The sequence below is a fragment of the Symphalangus syndactylus genome, chromosome 2 (genome assembly GCF_028878055.3).
Source record: "Symphalangus syndactylus isolate Jambi chromosome 2, NHGRI_mSymSyn1-v2.1_pri, whole genome shotgun sequence".
NCBI classification, from domain to species: Eukaryota; Metazoa; Chordata; class Mammalia; order Primates; family Hylobatidae; genus Symphalangus; species Symphalangus syndactylus.
Genome location: NC_072424.2, coordinates 18554576 through 18572379, shown reverse-complemented (window position 1 = coordinate 18572379; position 17804 = coordinate 18554576). Strand labels below are relative to the sequence as shown.

The following is a 17804-nucleotide window of genomic DNA, read 5'->3' as shown; positions in this document are numbered from 1 at the left end:
CCGCCTTGGGAATGCACCCACCTACTCTTCGTGCCTTTTTTTTTGTTTTTGCTGATGGCAGCTCTTTTATTTGGGCCCCCGGCCTGAAACCCTGAGTGGTGACTTTTCCCTCAGCTGCACAAGGTCTCCCTGAGGAAGGTGCACATTTAGAGAAGGGGAACCTCGGAGGACCCCACGTTCCTTCTGCAGTCGCGTCAGGCCCTGTGGCTCAGGGACGGTTCCTTACCGAGGGGCGGGCTCTTTAAACGCGCCGGCCCGGCCTGCGCCCTGGCTGCGAACACCGGGTCGGCGTCTGTCTGGAAGCTGGCTGCCGCCGTCAGGGAGCGGGGCGAGGCGCCTGCACTGCGCGCCGCTAGGAGACCCTGGAGAAGGAAGCTACGAAGACCCGACTACAGCAGCCTTTTGCTGAGGCAATTTGGAAAATACCCAAGTTCAAGAGTGAAACTGTGGGAGTCGCTCTGAACCTCTTCTGGTTCAGGAGGATGTCCGATAAAAAAGAAAGAATGAAACTGTGTGTTTCCCCTGGGCCTGGAATGTACCTAAGAAAACCCCAGGCCCATCAGATATATCTACTCAATGAAGAAAGGGCATGGTGACGGAAGGGGAATGACCTGAATGGAATCTACAAAGTGAGGAGCTGAAGGAAAAGAACGGAACCCGTGTCTCAAGCCCTCCTTGGGGCTGTAGGGAGGGGGAAAATCCTTCTACCTTTCTAGGTTCTCCACTGGGGCCCTTATCACAAAGCACGGATTGGCAAAAGAAAAATTTAGTAACATGTACATCTTATATGGGCAAAACTCAAGGAAGAGTAACTCGAAGAGGTGGCTTAGAATGGGGGATTACGTAGCATTTACAAGAATAACTTTGTGGAGAAATGACGGAAGCAGTTTGAGGTTTCCAAAAACAGCAGAGTGGGAAGGTAGAGATAGGAGAAACTAATGGTAGTTACAGGTAGTGAGTAAAGTGTATTATGTAGGTTCTTCTAGCGCCATCGCTGGCTGATATGGTCTAAAGTTGTCTCTGGTGATTAATTTTTGTTCCTGGTAGAAAGAGGAGGTGGGACACCTTTGAAAATTTATGTCCTGCTTTTAGGTACATAGTGGAAGGGTAGGGAGCTTGTTTTGTACAGATGCTCCTCTACTTAATCTACTTAGGATGGAGTTACATCCCAATAAACCCGTTGTAAATTGAAAATATCATTAGTTGAGGCCCGGCGCGGTGGCTCACCCCTGTAATCCCAACACCTTGGGAGGCCAAGGCGGGCGGATCACGAGGTCAAGAAATGGAGACCATCCTGGCCAACATGGTGAAACCCCATCTCTACTAAAAATACAAAAATTAGGTGGGCCTGGTGGCACACGCCCATAGTTCCAGCTACTCTGGAGGCTGAGGCAGGAGAATCACTTGAACTGGGGAGGAGGAGGTTGCAGTGAGGCGAGATCATGCCACTGCACGCCGGCCTGGTGACAGAGCGAGACTCCGTCTCAAAAAAAGAAAATATTGTTAGTTGAAAATGTGTTTAATACACGGAACCTATCAAACATCAGTAGGCTACCGCAAACATGCTCAGAACACTTACATTAGCCTACAGTTGGGCCAAAAGCATCTAACACAAAGCCCGTTTTATAATAAAATGTTGAATATCTCATGCAATTTATTGAATACTGTACTGAAATTTAAAAACAGAATGTGTGGGTAATTGAAGTATGGTTTCTACTGAATGGGTGTTGCTTTCATACCATCGTAAAAAAATCTTGTCAAACCATCGTTAAGTTGGGGACTGTCTGGATCTACTTTTCAGTTACCAAGATAATACTAAAATTAATAATATGAAAATAATCCTTATGCCAAAGTGGCACTTTTTGGGGTGACATTCTGGTTTACTTCAGGGCAAAAACGAATAGTTTATTTCTTAGCATAAGGTAATTAATTGACACACTAAATTGTACATCTGGTTCTTGTGAGTTTGGGTAAGTTGAGAAAACTTGAGTTTCAAATCCAGGTCATTACCACCATTCCATTCATTCATTTAGGAGACAGGGTTGCCAAGACCCTGGCATCAAATGGGGAGATCCCATATTTTCGCTTCATGGCCAGTAACAGGCAAATTAAATATATGATGTGGAAATGTCTGCTCTTAAATCATTGTAAATTCAAATTTACTTTATCTAAATTGCAGCTTGATACCAATTCAGCAGTGGCTAGTGTAAGGGAGGAAAAATATCTTTTCCATCTACCCTTCTAGATTCTATGTTGGACCCCCTGTAACAAAAGATAGGTTAACAAGATAAAAGCATGCACTTTATTTCATATATGTTTTACAAGAAATGGGAGCCTTCATAAGGAAATTAAGATCCAAAGAAGCAGTTAAAACCAAGTATTTTTATGCTAGGTTTGATAAGAGAGTCATGGAAGAATGTGATAGGACAAAGGCTGTGAGCTAAGTCCAGCAAACTAGGAGAAATTTAGCAAGGCCTGTGTGTTAGATTCCTTCCTGTGTCCCTTCATCTTTAAGATAGGATGCTCCTGTTCTCCAGGAAGAGGGAGGACAGCTCTCATGTCAGGGTCTTATAATCTGCTTCAGGGGAAGGCCAGGGAGCCTTTCCTGCATGTGCTATTTCTCAAATTCCTTCAGCTTAAAATATTTAATATGCCAAGGTGCCATATTTTGGGGTAGCAAGTCGTGAATCCCATCTCTGTGAAAACTTCTTTTGGTTTCTTCCTTGGTAGAGTATTTAGTGACTTATAAAAAAAAAATTGCCGGATTTTACTTAAGGAGACACCGTGATCCTTCTGAAATGTAATTATTTTATAATGCAAATAATTTAACCCTCTGATTTTTCTGTGGCAAGACGTTTTGATACTAAGTAGATATGGAGCTGGGGGAGGTGGTGTGCACTTGTAGTCTCAGATATTTGGGAGACTGAGGTGGGAGGATCACTTGAGCCCAGGAGTTCAAGGTTACAGTGAACTATGATCGTGCCACTGTACTCCAGCCTGGGAGACAGAGGAACACTCCATTTCTAAAAATAGTAACAATGACAATAATAATGATAAGTAGTTATGAAAATGTAAAAGGCCAGGGGAGGGTTCATGAAGGTCTGTTTCTATGGCAAGATTTCTTTTTTCCCACTATCAGTAACCACACTTCTGCCCTGACCGCGAGCCTGTATTTTTATGGAGGGCATTAAGTAACTCTGTCTATAAAAAATTACTGAGAGCAGCCAGGCGCGGTGGCTCACGCCTGTAATCCCAGCACTTTAGGAGGGCGAGGCAGGTGTATCACGAGGTCAGGAGATCAAGACCATCCTGGCTAACATGGTGAAACCCCATCTCTACTAAAAAAAAATACAAAAAATTAGCTGGGCGTGCTGGCACGTGCCGGTAGTCCCAGCTACTTGGGAGGCTGAGGCGGGAGAATCGCTGGAACCCCGGGGGCGGAGGTTGCATTGAGCTGAGATCGTGCCACTGCACTCCAGCCTGGGCGACAGAGTGAGACTACGTCTCAAAAACAAACAAACAAAAAAAACAAAAAAAATTACTGAGAGAGCACTGGAAATACGGGGTGAAAAAAGAGATTCCATCTCTGCCCTCATGGAACACACAGTCTAGTAGATTTATTACTAAATAATTACTCATAAGAGGTGCTAGGCAAGAATAGGTGAATATTTGTAAGAGGAATAAACAGATGTGTATATGTTCTAGTCAGGGAATGCTAAGGGTTGAATGTGTGCCCCAGAGTTTGGGTGTTGGAAACTTAATCCCCAATGCAACAGTGTTGAGAGGTAGGACCTTTAAGGGGCAGGGCCCTTATGAAGGGATTAATGTCACTATTGCAGGAGTGGGTTGGTTACAAAAGTGAGTTTGGCTCTTTCTTCCGCATGTGTGTGCAGGCACGTGCACACACACACACAGACACACACACACACGTGTGCTCTTGCTTATGCTATTTTTCACCTTCTCTCATCCTCTTTCCCTTTGCCTTATGATGCCGCCAGAAAGCCCTTGTCAGATGCCAGCAGCTTGATATTGAACTTCCCAGCCTCCAGAACTGTGAGAAATAAATTTATTTATTTATTATTATTATATATATTTTTGAGACAGAGTTCGGCTCTTGTTGCCCAGGCTGGAGTGCAATGGCGCGATCTTGGCTCACCGCAACCTCTGCCTCCCAGGTTCAAGCGATTCTCCTGCCTCACCCTCCGAGTAGCTGGGGTTACAGGCATGTGCCACCATGGCCGGCTAATTTTGTGTTTTCAGTAGAGACGGGGTTTCTCCATGTTGGTTAGGCTGGTCTCAAACTCCTAACCCCAGGTGATCCGCCTGCCTCAGCCTCCCAAAGTGCTGGGATTACAGACGTGAGCCACCGTGCCCAGCCAATAAATTTTCTTTATAAATTACCCAGTTTGTGGCAATGTTATGGCAGCACAAAACGTTCTAAAACAAGAGAATGGGGAAGAGTTGTGGGGTAGGAGAAAAGGATGCTTCAGGGCTTCTCTGAAAATGTGACACTTACACTAGAATTTGAAAGATAAATAACAGTAAGTTAGGTGAAAATTGTGGGGGAAAGATTTTGTAAGCTTTAAGACTATAAAAACAAAAACTTGTACAGGAAAACTAAAATAGTTACAATTTAGTATATGACTTGCTATTAAGTGTTTACATAGTCATAATAAAGTTAAAATTTGAACATTGATCTAACCAACTTTATAGTTAACTATATTGGAAGGCTGGGGGGATGCGAAGGACTCACATATGTGATGATGACCAAGAAGATAAAAAAGAGCAAAATCCTAACCTTTCATCTGAAAAATTAACAGATAATGCAATGGAGGAAAAAAGGAAAACTCACAAGTAGCAATGGAATCATGTTAATTTAGAAATACAGCAATACTGAAAGAAGCAGCTGAAAGAGGTGAAAGTAGTTGCCTCCTGGTTGGGGTAAATGGGGTAAACATTTGCTAGTTTTCTGTGTACTTATCAAAAATGCAATCCCAACTAGATTTTCCACTAGGTTATAAGATCCTTGAAGCAATGATTTTGGTATTTGTATGCTGTTTTGTTTCCCAGCACGTAGAATAGTACCTGATTTATAATAGATGCTCAATGAATAGTTGCCAAATATAATGCCTACTTTCTATAAACTGCCTAAATATCATCTCTAGATATTTAGACATATCAGATATTTAGACACACTACTTCATTTTCTTGGACCTCTTTTCCAGAGTCTTTTGACCTATTCCAATCTGGACTTGCTGCCTTTTACTTCTGGTCCAAAATCGTCTTCCTAGGATCTTCTACCACCATTACCTTAAAGATTATCTTTTTTTCCTCTTTCTTCTTTTTATTGAGGCCTTAAAAAAAAATCTGTTCTCCTCTTCTTCCATAGTTACAGATAGGTTGCCCAGCGAAGAACTGCATTTCTCAGCTATAGAGATGTAGCTGAGGTTGGTTTCCCAGCAAGGAACCACATTTCCCAGACTTCTTTGCAGCCAGATAAGGCTGTGTGATTAAGTTCTTACCAATGAACTCTGAGTGACTGAGATGTTTGGAACTTCCACGTCTATTTATTTTTTTATAGCAACAGCATCTTATGTTGCCCAGACTGGTCTCGAACTCCCGGTCTCAAGCAATTCTCCTGCCATGGCCTCCCAAAGTGCTGGGATTACAGATGTGAGCCATTGTGCCCAGCCCAACTTCCATTTTTTAGGGAAGAAGATTTGGCCTTGTATGTTTTTCCCTCCTTCCTGATGCATAGGAGGGTGATGACTAGAATGACCTGCTTAAAGACACCTTGGATTTTTATGTGAACATTGCAGTCTGAGGTCTCTTTATACAGCTGCCAGCATTTGCACTTATTAGTTCAGAAATTGGTATCAGAAGTGAGGTGCTATCGTAACAAACAGAAAATAATGTGGCTCTGGGAATAATTTCGTGGTCAGATAGTGGGTGGTGATACATGAAAGCAGAATGCTCCAGAAAAATAAGGGGATGATTTGATTCACGCTGTTGCAAGCGGGAGGACATTCATTCACGAACATCTCAAACAGGAGGGTTAATATTTGGGGCTTTATAAAAACAAAGGAATCATTGTGGAAGGGTGGAGGCAGGTCTTATGTTGGAATATGCAAGAGCAGAGTGGTCCTTTGTAATTAACCCTGTCTTAGAACACAAAAAGGTAGGGGGGATTCCTGAACTGTTTCTGTTTTTTGGGGGTAGGCAAAAAATATGGAAGATGGCACTCATTGACCAAGTCACAATGTTTCTGGTCTAATTGCTGCAGAGGTTGTGGGTCAGAGTTTTATTGTTAACTATAGTCTGACTGCTGGGCACAGTGGCTCATGCCTGTAATCCCAGCACTTTGGGAGTCCAAGGTGGGCGAATTGTTTGAACCCAGGAGTTCGAGACCAGCCTGGGCAATGTGGTGAAACCTCTTCTCTAACAATAATATAAAAATTAGTTGATGTGTGCCTGTAGTCCCAGCTACTTGGGGGTGAGGTGGGAGGATCACTTGAACCCAGGAGGTTGAGGCTGCAGTGAGCCGTAATTGTGCTGCTGCACTTCAGCTTGGGTGACAGATTGAGACCCTGTCTAAAAAAATAAAAATTAAATATAATCTGACCATTGTCTGTTTGTATATGCAGTTCTCTTAGAAATATTGTGCAAGCCATGTATGTAATTTAAAAGTTGTCAGCAGTCATACTTTAAAAAGTAAAAATAAATAGGTAAATTATTTTTAATTTTTTTATTTTTTGAGATGGAGTCTCACTCCATTGCCCAGGCTGGAATGCAGTGGTGTGATCTTAGCTCACTGCAACCTCCACCTCCTGGGTTCAAGCGATTCTTCTGCCTCAGCCTCCTGAGTAGCTGGGATTACAGGCACGTGCTACCATGTGTGGCTAATTTTTGTATTTTTAGCAGAGGCGGGGTGATTCGCCCGTCTTGGCCTCCCAAAGTGTTGGGATTACAGGCATGAGCCACCATGCCCAGCCATAAATTAGTTTTAGTAGTATATTTAACCCAGCATGTCAAAAATAATACAATTTGAAAAAAGAATCAATACAAATATTATTAATAAGATATTTTACTTTGTTTCCTGAAGTCTTTGAAATTCGGTTACGTATTTTATACTTATAGCACTTCTCACTTCAGATAGTCATATTTCTAGTGCTCACTAGACACGGGTGGCTAGAGGCGACCAGATTGGACAGCACAAGAGATGTTAGAACTTTACAGGACTGGGAATGCCAATCAATTCAATATTCAAATCACAGGAGGTAAAATTTTTGCTGAAAACTATTTTCAAGGGTCCTTTGAGACTTCTTGGGTAATCAGAAGAATCCAGCCTTACAGCAAAGTTCAAATCAAGGATGGTCCTCTCCTACTGGAGCCTATTTCAAATCACTTCAAGTTAACCCCCAGTTAGGCTGAAAAATGAGCTTGAATCAGATAAGGAAGTAAAGAATTCGGAACCGACTGGAAATATAATACCAGGAGCAGGGCCTGAAAAAGCCAGCAACTGTCCAACATAGGGAGATCTTATCTCTACAAAAATTAAAATAAAATAAATGAGCCAGGCATGGTGGCACAGGCCTGTGGTCCAGCTACTCAGGAGGCGGAGGTGAAAGGATCACTTGGGTCTGGGAGGTTGAGGCTGCAGTGAGCTGTGATCACGCCACTGTGCTGCAGCCTGGGTGACAGAGCAAGATCCTGTTTCAGAAAAAAAGGAAGAAAAAAAGAAAAAAGCTAGGAACTTGTACAGGCCTCAAAAGCAAGTCTTAGGCCTCAAACTTTTACCAGCAAGAAATGGACTGCCAAAGAGAGACAGACATGCTTCCTGATGCCACTTTTTTTTTTTTTTTTTTTTTTTTGAGATGGAGTCTTGCTCTGTCGCCCAGGCTGGAGTGCAGTGGCATGATCTCAGCTCACTGCAACCTCTGCCTCCCAGGTTCAAGCGATTCTCCTGCCTCAGCCATGAGTAGCTGGGACTACAGGTATGTGCCACCACACCTAGCTAATTTTTTTATTTTTAGTAGAGATGGGGTTTCACCATGTTGGCCAGGCTGGTCTTGAACTCCTGACCTCAAATGATCTGTTCACCTTGGCTTCCCAAAGTGTTGGATTACAGGTGTGAGTCACCATGCCTGGCCCTGATGCCACTTAAAAAATTTCTTTTTGAGACAGGGTCTCACTCTGTCATCCAGGCTGGAGTGCAGTGGTGCAATCACAGCTCACAGCAGCTTCAACCTCCTGGGCCCAAGTGATCCTCCTGCTTCAGTCTCCAGAGTATCTGGGACCACAGGCATGCACTACCATGCCTGGTTATCTTATTTTATTTTCTTTGAGTAGAGACAGGGTCTTGCCATGTTGCCCAGGCTGGTCTTGAACGCCTGGGCTCAAGTGATCCCCCTGTCTCGACCTCCCAAAGTACTGAGATTACAGGCATGAACCACTGCACCTGACCCCCTAATGCCACTTTAGATATGGCCAAGGAAGATCATGGATCAGGAGACATCTCCCTGTGTTAGTCTGCTTTTTGTGTCACTATAAATACCTGAGGTTGGGTCATTTATGAAGAAAAGAGGTTTAATTGGCTCACGGTTCTGCAGGCTGTACAGGAAGCATGGTGCTGGCATCTGCTTCTGTTGAGGGCCTCAGGAAGCTCACAATTGGCCGGGTGCGGTGGCTCACGCCTGTAATCCTAGCACTTCAGGAGGCTGAGGCAGGCGGATCACAAGGTCAGGAGATCCAGACCATCTTGCCTAACATGGTGAAACCCCATCTCTACTAAAAATACAAAAAAAAATTAGCCGGGCGTGGTGGCGGGCACCTGTAGTCCCAGCTACTCGGGAGGCTGAGGCAGGAGAATGGCGTGAAGCCCAGAGGTGGAGCTTGCAGTGAGCTGAGATGGCGCCACTGCACTCCAGCCTGGGCAACAGAGCAAGACTCTGTCTCAAAAAAAAAAAAAAAAAAAAAAGAAGAAGAGAAAAGGAAGCTCACAATCATGGCAGAAGGTGAAGAGGGGGCAGGTGCATCACACTGCAAAAGTAAGAGCAAGAGAGAGGGGGTGCAGGTACCATACTCCTTTATTTTATTTTTTATTTTTTTTTTTGAGACAGTCTCGCTCTGTTGCCCAGGCTGGAGTGCAGCGGGCGATCTCGGCTCACCGCAAGCTCCGCCTCCCAGGTTCATGCCATTCTTCTGCCTCAGCCTCCCGAGTAGCTGGGACTACAGGCGCCCACCACTATGCCCGGCTAATGTTTTTGTATTTTTAGTAGAGACGGGGTTTCACCGTGTTAGCCATGATGGTTGCGATCTCCTGACCTCATGATCCACCCGTCTCAGCCTCCCAAAGTGCTCGAATTACAGCCATACTCTTTTAAATGACTGGATCTTGCCTGAGTGTAGAATGAAAACTCATTATTGTGAGGACAGCACCAAAGTGCAAGACATCCATGAGGGATCTGAGCCCCCGACCCAAACACCTCCCACCAGGCTCCACCTCCAATATTGGGAATCACATTTCAACATGAGACTTGGAGGGGACAAACACCTAAACCATAGTACTCCCAGAGGGCAAAGCCAGTGCCTCAGAGAACTGTAGACTGAGGAGTTATTTCCAGGGGGCCAGGGAGTTATTAACATACCAGAGGCAGCTGGACAAACCATGATAATTTTCCACTCTCAGAGCAGGGAGCATTTCCAATTCATGCCTATCAGGATTCAATCATTTCTATGAAAGTGATTGCTGTGTTTTCCATTTCTCCTTTTTCCCAGTGGGGGCTTGATGGAAGTTACATTGTTCTTGCTCCACTATTGGCTCTTGGGCATCTTAAATCCATGGTTCACTAGACTATAAAGAGCCACATTTGGACACAGTCAAAAGGGCTGAGCTACACTCAAAGATCCTGGACTTTTAAGTTGGATATAGGTGGTTGCCTACCTTGGAAAGGGACATAGACATATGTTCTATGTCTGGGAAGGGTGAGAATTTGCTAGCCAGAGGGGCAGACTGTGGTGGCAATTGTCATTTGCCCACCAAATCTTCTTTATCCACAGTTATATGTAGTTAGAATGTGGTTACCAGGTGGGGACTGTATTTACCAGCTCTTTGTGCACCTAGACATGCCTTTTGTGGAAGTTCTCATCAATGGAATGTGAACAGAAAGGATGCAACTTCTGCCCCACTTGTTAAGATGAAATATTTGTCCCTCAACTGCTTTGACCATTCCTGCTAACTTGGATGGCAACAACTAGAGCAGCCTTGGCAGCCCTATGCTGAGGACAGAAAGCTGGTCACCAACATGTACTCTTATGTGAGTGAGGGCTGAGCTTCTATCTTGTTTGAGTCATTGCATTTTTGGGTCTTTTTGTTAAAGTAGCTTACTGTCCCCTACTATACCTTGGAGAAGTTACTTTAGAAAGCTTGGAATTATAAACCCTTCCTCTGCTACTTGAAGATGTAAATCTTTTACTGCACCAATCAGCACTGTGTAAAAATATACCAATCAACACTCTGTGTCTAGCTAAAGGATTGTAAATGCACCAATCAGCACTCTGTAAAATGGACTAATCAGTGCTCTGTAAAATGGACCAATCAGTGCTCTGTAAAATGGAGCAATCAGCAGGACACAGGCAGGGACAAATAAGTGCATAAAAGCTGGCTACCCCTAGCCAGCAGTGGCAACCCACTTGGGTCCCCTTCCACACTGTGGAAGCTTTGTTCTTTTGCTCTTCACAATAAATCTTGCTGCTGCTCACTCTTTGGGTCCATGCCACCTTTAAGAGCTGTAACACCATAAAGGTCTGCAGCTTCATTCTTGAAGTCAGCGAGACCAAGAACCCACTGGAAGGAACCAACTCCAGACAAATCTTGGTGACCACGAAGGGACTATCGCCAAGCAGTGAGTAACATCGGACCCCTTTTGCTTGCTATTCTTTCTTATTTTTCCTTAGAATTTGGGGGCTAAATACTGGGCACCTGTTGGCCAGTTAAACTAGCATGGCTGCTGGACTAAAGAAATGGGTGTCAGGCTTTCTGGGAAAGGGCTCTCTAACAACCCCCAACTCTTTGGAATTGGGAGCGTTGTTTTGCCTGGAACCAGCTTCCACTTTTCCTGTACTTCTGGGCTGAACCAAGGGTTGACAGACAGGAAAGCCATTCAGCTCCAGGGTCCCAACAAAAAGTTGGTTGACCCTGTAGCCATGAGCGGAACTCTCAAAGTCACGTCGCCCAAGTGAGACTTGTCCATCTATCCTATCTACCCTGACCCTTGCCTCCTGGGTCCTAACGCCTGTCAGACAAACTTCCTCTTGCCTCTCTTCTCCGAGGCTAGTCCTCCTTCTAAAAACCACTCCCTGTCTCTGGTGCTTTTCTAGTTTCTCCTATAAGAATGATTTCTAGTATAAACTTCAGGACTCTGTTCCCTTCCTTAGGCACCTGGGCTCACCAAACAGAAAGACACAATTTTTGCCCAAAGCCCCATCAGGTGAGGAGAGCAACTATCCTTTTAGGATCCATCCTCAAACAAGCAGGCCTAACAAAGGCTATTCCTGAAGCTAGGATATGGGGAGCCTCAGAAATGATATCCTTCCTATTCATATAATGAGAAGTGAGGACAAAAGTCACTCTTCCAACCCTGGAGATCCCTTCCCTTCCTCAGGGTATGGCCCTCCACTTCAGTTTTGGGGCATAACACCTTTATAGGACAGGGGTAAGTTCCCAATACTAACAGGAGAACGCTTAGGACTCTAATTTTCGAGAATGCATCGGTAAGGGCCACTAAATCCAACCTTCCTTGGTCCTCTTTGTGGTCTAAGAGGAAAATTGGGGTTTCTGCTGCTGCGTCGGTGATCTGATCTGCGTCTATTCTGATCAGCAGGGTCCAGGGACTGTTGCGGGTTCTTGGGCAAGATGGGTTTCTGCTGTGTCAGTGAGCGCAACTATTCTAATCAGCAGGGTCCAGGGACCATTGCAGGTTCTTGGGCAAGAGGAGGAAAACAAACAAACCAAAACCGAGGGCGGTTTTTTCTTTCAGATGGGAAACACTCAGGCACCAACAGCCTCACCCTTGAAATGCATCCTAAGCCACTGGGACCAATTTGACCCGCAAACCCTGAAAAAGAAGTGGCTCATTTTCTTCTGCACTACGGCCTGGCCCCAATGTTCTCTCTCTGATGGGGAAAAATGGCCACCTGAGGGAAGTATAAATTACAATACTATTCTGCAGCTTGACCTTTTCTGTAAGAGGAAAGGCAAATGGAGTGAAATACCTTATGTCCAAGCTTTCTTTTCATTGAAGGAGAATCCACAACTACGCAAAGCTTGCAATTTACATTCCACAAGAGGACCTCTCAGCTTACCCCATATCCTAGCCTCCCTATAGCTCCCCGATAAGCCTCCTCTAGTCTCCCCCACCCAGAAGGAAACAAGCAAAGAAATCTCCAAGGGACCACAAAACACCCTGGACTATTGGTTATGTCTCCCTCAAGCTGTAGGGGGAGGGAAGTTTGGCCCAACCTGGGTACATGTCCCCTTCTCCCTCTCTGATTTAAAGCAGATCAAGGCAGACCTGGGAAAGTTTTCAGATAATCCTGATAGGTATATAGATGTCCTACAGGGTCTAGGGCAAACCTTCGATCTCACTTGGAGAGATGTCATGCTATTGTTAGATCAAACCCTGGCCTTTAATGAAAAGAATGTGGCTTTAGCTGCAGCCTGAGAGTTTGGAGATACCTGGAAAGGGACAAATTCCCTACCGATCAGCAAGCTGTCCCCAGTATGGATCCCCACTGGGACCTCAACTCAGATCACAGGGACTGAAGTCACAAACATCTGTTGACCTGTATTCTGGAAGGACTAAGGAGAATTAGGAAAAAGCCCATGAATTATTCAATGATGTCCACCATAACTCAGGGAAAGGAAGAAAATCATCCTGCCTTCCTCGAGTGGCTATGGGAGGCCTTAAGAAAATATACTCCCCTGTCACCCGACTCACTCGAGGGTCAATTGATCCTAAAAGATAAGTTTATTACACAATCAGCCGCAGATATCAGCAGAAAGCTCCAAAACCGAGCCCTGGTCCCTGAACAAAATCTGGAGGTAGTATTAAACCTGGCAACCTCAGTGTTCTATACTAGGGACCAAGAGGAACAGGCCAAAAAGGAAAAGTGAGATCAGAGAAACACTGCAGCCTTAGTTATGGCCCTCAAACAAACAAACCTTGGTGGTTCAGAAAGGACAGAAAATGGAGCAGGCCAATCACCTGGTACGGCTTGTTATCAGTGTGGTTTGCAAGGATACCTTAGAGAAGATTGTCCAACAAGAAACAAGCTGCCCCCTTGCCCATGTCCACTATGCCGAGGCAATCACTGGAAGGTGACTGCCCCAGAGGACAAAGTTTCTCTGGGCCAGAAGCCCTCAAACAGATGATCCAACAACAGGACTGAGGGTGCCCGGGGCAAGCGCCAGCTCATGTCATCACCCTCGCTGAGCCCCGGGAAAGTTTCACCATTGAGGGCCAGGAAATTGACTTCCTCCTGGACACCGGTGCGGCTTTCTCTGTGTTAATCTCCTGTCCTGGACAGCGTGCTCAAGGTCCGTTACCATCCAAGGAGTCCTGGGACAGCCTGTAACCAAGTATTTTTCCCACCTCCTCAGTTGTAATTGGGAGACTTTGCTCTAAACATGCCTTTCTTGTTATGCCTGAAAGTCCCACACCCTTATTAGGGAGGGACATATTGGCCAAAGCTGGAGCTATTATCTACATGAATATGGGGAACAATTTACCCATTTGTTGCCCCCTGCTTGAGGAGGGAGGTCAACCCTGAAATCTGGGCATTGGAAAGACAATTCGGAAGGGCAAAAAATGCCTGCCCAGTCCAAATCAGGCTAAAAGACCCCATCACTTTTCCTTATCAAAGGCAATATCCCTTAAGGCCTAAAGCTCATAAAGGATTACAGGATATTGTTAGACATTTAAAAGCTCAAGGTTTATCAAGAAAATGCAGTAGTCCCTGCAACACCCCAATTCTAGGAGTATGAAAACCGAACGGTCAGTGGAGACTAGTGCTTAGATCTTAGACTCATCCATGAGGCAGTAATTCCTCTATATCTAGTGGTACCCAACCCCTATACCCTGCTCTCTCAAATACCAGAGGAAGCAGAATGGTTCACTGTTCTGGACCTCAAGGATACCTTCTTCTGTATTCCCCTGCACTCTGACTCCCAGTTTCTCTTTGCCTTTCTTTTTGCATTCTCCCAGAGGATGGAGAACCAATCAAGCATGACTGCCAACAAATTATAGTCCAGAGTTATGCCGCCCGAGAGGATCTCTCAGAAGTCCCCTTAGCTAATCCTGACCTTAACCTATATACTGATGGAAGTTCATTTGTGGAGAATGGGATACAAAGAGCAGGTTATGCCATAGTCATGTAACGATACTTGAAAGTAAGCCTCTTCCCCCAGGGACCAGCACCCAGTTAGTAGAACTAGTAGCACTTACCTGAGCCTTAGAAAGGGAAAAAGAATAAATGTGTATACAGATAGCAATTATACTTATCTAATCCTACATGCCCATGCTGCAATATGGAAAGAAAGGGAGTTACTAACCTCTGGGGGAACCCCCACTAAATACCACAAGGAAATCATGGAGTTGTTGCATGCAGTGCAAAAACCCAAGGAGGTGGCAGTCTTACACTGCTGAAGCCATCAAAAAGGGGAAGGAGAGGGGAGAACATCAGCATAAGCGGCTGGCAGAAGCAGGGAAAGACTAGCAGAGAGAAGGAAAGAAAGAGAGAGAGACAGAAAGTCAGAGAGAGAGGAAGAGACAGAGACAAAGGAGTCAAAGTGAGAAAGAGAAAGTCAAAGAGAAAGAGAGAAAGACAGAGAAGTAGTAAAGAAAAAACAGTGTACCCTATTCCTTTAAAAGCCAGAGTAAATTTACCTATAATTGATAATTGAAGGTCTTCTGCATGACCCTATAACACTCCAACACCACCTGGTTGTCAGTGTAAGCAAGGGCATAGCCAGAAAGCACTGAGGCCACTGACAACCCATAGCCTTCCTATCAAAAATCCTTAACCCAGCAGGTTTCCTAACAGGGGATCTAAATCTTAATTACCATACAAAGGTCCGACCAGATCTAGAAGGAACTCCCTTCAGGACAGGAGGATGGATGGTTCCTCCCCAGCGATTAAGGGAGAAAGACACAATGAGTATTCAGTAAGTGATATGGAAACTCTCGTAGAAGCAGAGTTAGGAAAATTGCCTAATAATTGGTCTGCTCAAACGTGCTCCAGCTATCTGCACTCAGCCAAACCTTAAAGTACTCACAGAATCAGGAAGAAGCCATCTATACCAATTCTAAGTTAATATGGACTGAACGAGGTCTTATTAATGCAAAGAATAATTGAAATCCCAAACTTATAAGGTTTTCAACAAAAGTAAAGTTTGCTAAAAGTTAACAGTGTAACATATATTATCCTACTACCACACACTCTCAAAGGATTTCTTAGACAGTTTGCAAGAAATAACAAAATCTATCCTTATTCTACAATCCCAAAGACTCTTTGGCAGCAGTGACCCTCCAAAACCACCGAAGCCTAGACCTCCTCACTGCTGAGAAAGGAAGACTTTGCACCTTCTTAGGAGAAGAGTGTTACTTTTACGCTAACCAGTCAGGGATAGTATGAGATGCCGCCCGGCATTTACAGGAAAAGGCTTCTGAAATCAGAGAATGCCTTTCAAACTCTTATATTAACCTCCGGAGTTGGGTGATATGGCTTTTCCCCTTTCTAGGTCCCGTGACAACCGTCTTGCTATTACTCACCTTTGGGCCCTGTATTTTTAACCTCCTTGTCAAATTTGTTTCCTCTAGGATTGAGGCCATCAAGCTACAGATGGTCTTACAACTGGAACCCCAATGAGCTCAACTAACAACTTCTACTGAGGACCCCGGACCAACCCACTTGCCCTTTGGCTGGCCTAAAGAGTTCCCCTCTGGAGGACACTACAACTGCAGGGCTCCTTCTTCACCCCTATCCAGCAGGAAGTAGCTAGAGTGGTCATCACCCAATTCCCAACAGCTCTTGGGGTGTCCTCTTTAGACAGGGGATTGAGAGGTGAAGCCAGCTGGACTTCCTGGGTCGAGTGGGGACTTGGAGAACTTTTCTGTCTAGCTAGAGGATTGTAAATGCACCAATTAGTGCTCTGTGTCTAGCTGGAGGATTGTAAATGCACCAATCAGCACTCTGTAAAATGGACCAATAAGCACTCTGTAAAATGGAAAAATTAGCACTCTGTAAAATGGACCAAGCAGCAGGGCATGGGCGGGGACAAATAAGGGAATAAAAGCTGGCCACCCCCAGCCAGCAGCAGCAACCTGCTTGGGTCCCCTTCTACGCCATGGAAGCTTTGTTCTTTCGTTCTTCACAATATATCTTGCTGCTGCTCACTCTTTGGGTCTGTGACACCTTGAAGAGCTGTAACACCCACCACAAAGGTCTGTGGCTTCATTTTTGAAGTCAGTGAGGCCAAGAACCCACCGGAAGGAACAAACTCCAGACACATGACCACTGAGAACTGTCTTCTCAAGGACCTGGGGATTTGTCTCTTGAATTGCAAGCCTTCAAGGAGGTGGTTTTCATTCTCATTCCCAGTCCCTGTGGCTACCTTGCTCTCTTACACCACTGCTTGTCATGAAGACAGAAGAATTATGTGTCTCCTCTGGATAAGCATGGATTAACACACCTAGACAGCCTAGTTGTAGGACGAACCACCCCTTCACACTCCTCAGCACCTTTCCCTTAGCACATCACAGCCTCTAAAAAGCCTCCAAATTTTTGTTTCAGCAAAGTTGCATTCAGTTCATGCTGGACCCACTTCCCTACTGCAATAGTTTTCATTAAATAAAATCTAACTTACTGCTTTAATGAGTGTCCCACTTAAAAAATTTTTGACAGTAAGCACACAAAATTGTTACTGAATTAATAAACTTAGGTTCTACATATATGTAAACAGCTGGGGAGAGTTTCATTATTTTGAGTGTTCTTTTAGGATCTCCTCTCCCAAACTCCAAGAAGCTGAAATATTGCTTAAGTTATATTTTCCTTCAAAATCTCTAACTATGAAAGTTGACAATTATGTCCAAGTTATCCACAGTACCTCCTGGATTGAAATAAGTCAGCTTACTGTGGATATAGAAAGCTATCTAAAATGTCAGATCTCTAATTTCAATGCCCTGATTTTTTTTTTTTTAAAGGAGACAGGGTCTTGCTGCACAGTGAGTGGCAAGATCAGGGTTAATTTGACCCTTCCCGCCTCAGCCTCCTGAGTAGCTGGGAATATAGGTGCCATGCCACCACGCCCGGCTAATTTTTGTATTTTTAGTAGAGACGGGGTTTCGCCATGTTGGCCAGGTTGGTCTCAACCTTCTGGGCTCAAGCTATTCTCCCGCTCTGCCTCACAAAGTGCTGGGATTGCAGGCCTGCACCGTGGTGTCCGGTTTGATTTCTCTTTTAAATATTTTTTTTGGCCGGGCGTGGTAGTTCATGCCTATAATCCCAGCACTTCAGGAGGCCAAGGTGGGTGGATCACGAGGTCAGGAGATTGAGACCATCCTGGCCAACACGGTGAAACGCCGTCTTTATCAAAAACACAAAAAATTAGCCAGGCGTGGTGGCGTGCGCCTGTAGTCCCAGCTACTAGGGAGGCTGAGGCAGGCGAATCGCTTGAACCTGGGAGGCGGAGATTGCAATGAGCCGAGATTGCACCACTGCACTCCAGCCTGGGCGACAGAGCAGAC

At 44.9% G+C, this 17804-nt stretch overlaps 1 protein-coding gene across 2 annotated transcripts in view; it reads right to left on the bottom strand.

Moving 5' to 3' along the window:
• MCMBP (minichromosome maintenance complex binding protein) overlaps window positions 1–17804 on the bottom strand; it is a 61964-nt gene that overhangs the window by 43809 nt on the left and 351 nt on the right. The window contains exon 1 of one of the 2 annotated variants that reach the window (XM_063625214.1): window positions 227–388. The exons of the other annotated variant lie outside the window; for it this stretch is intronic. The gene's annotated coding sequence lies outside the window, so the exon portion shown is untranslated. Of the gene's footprint in view, window positions 1–226; window positions 389–17804 lie in introns of those variants that run through there. 2 annotated transcript variants of the gene reach the window in all.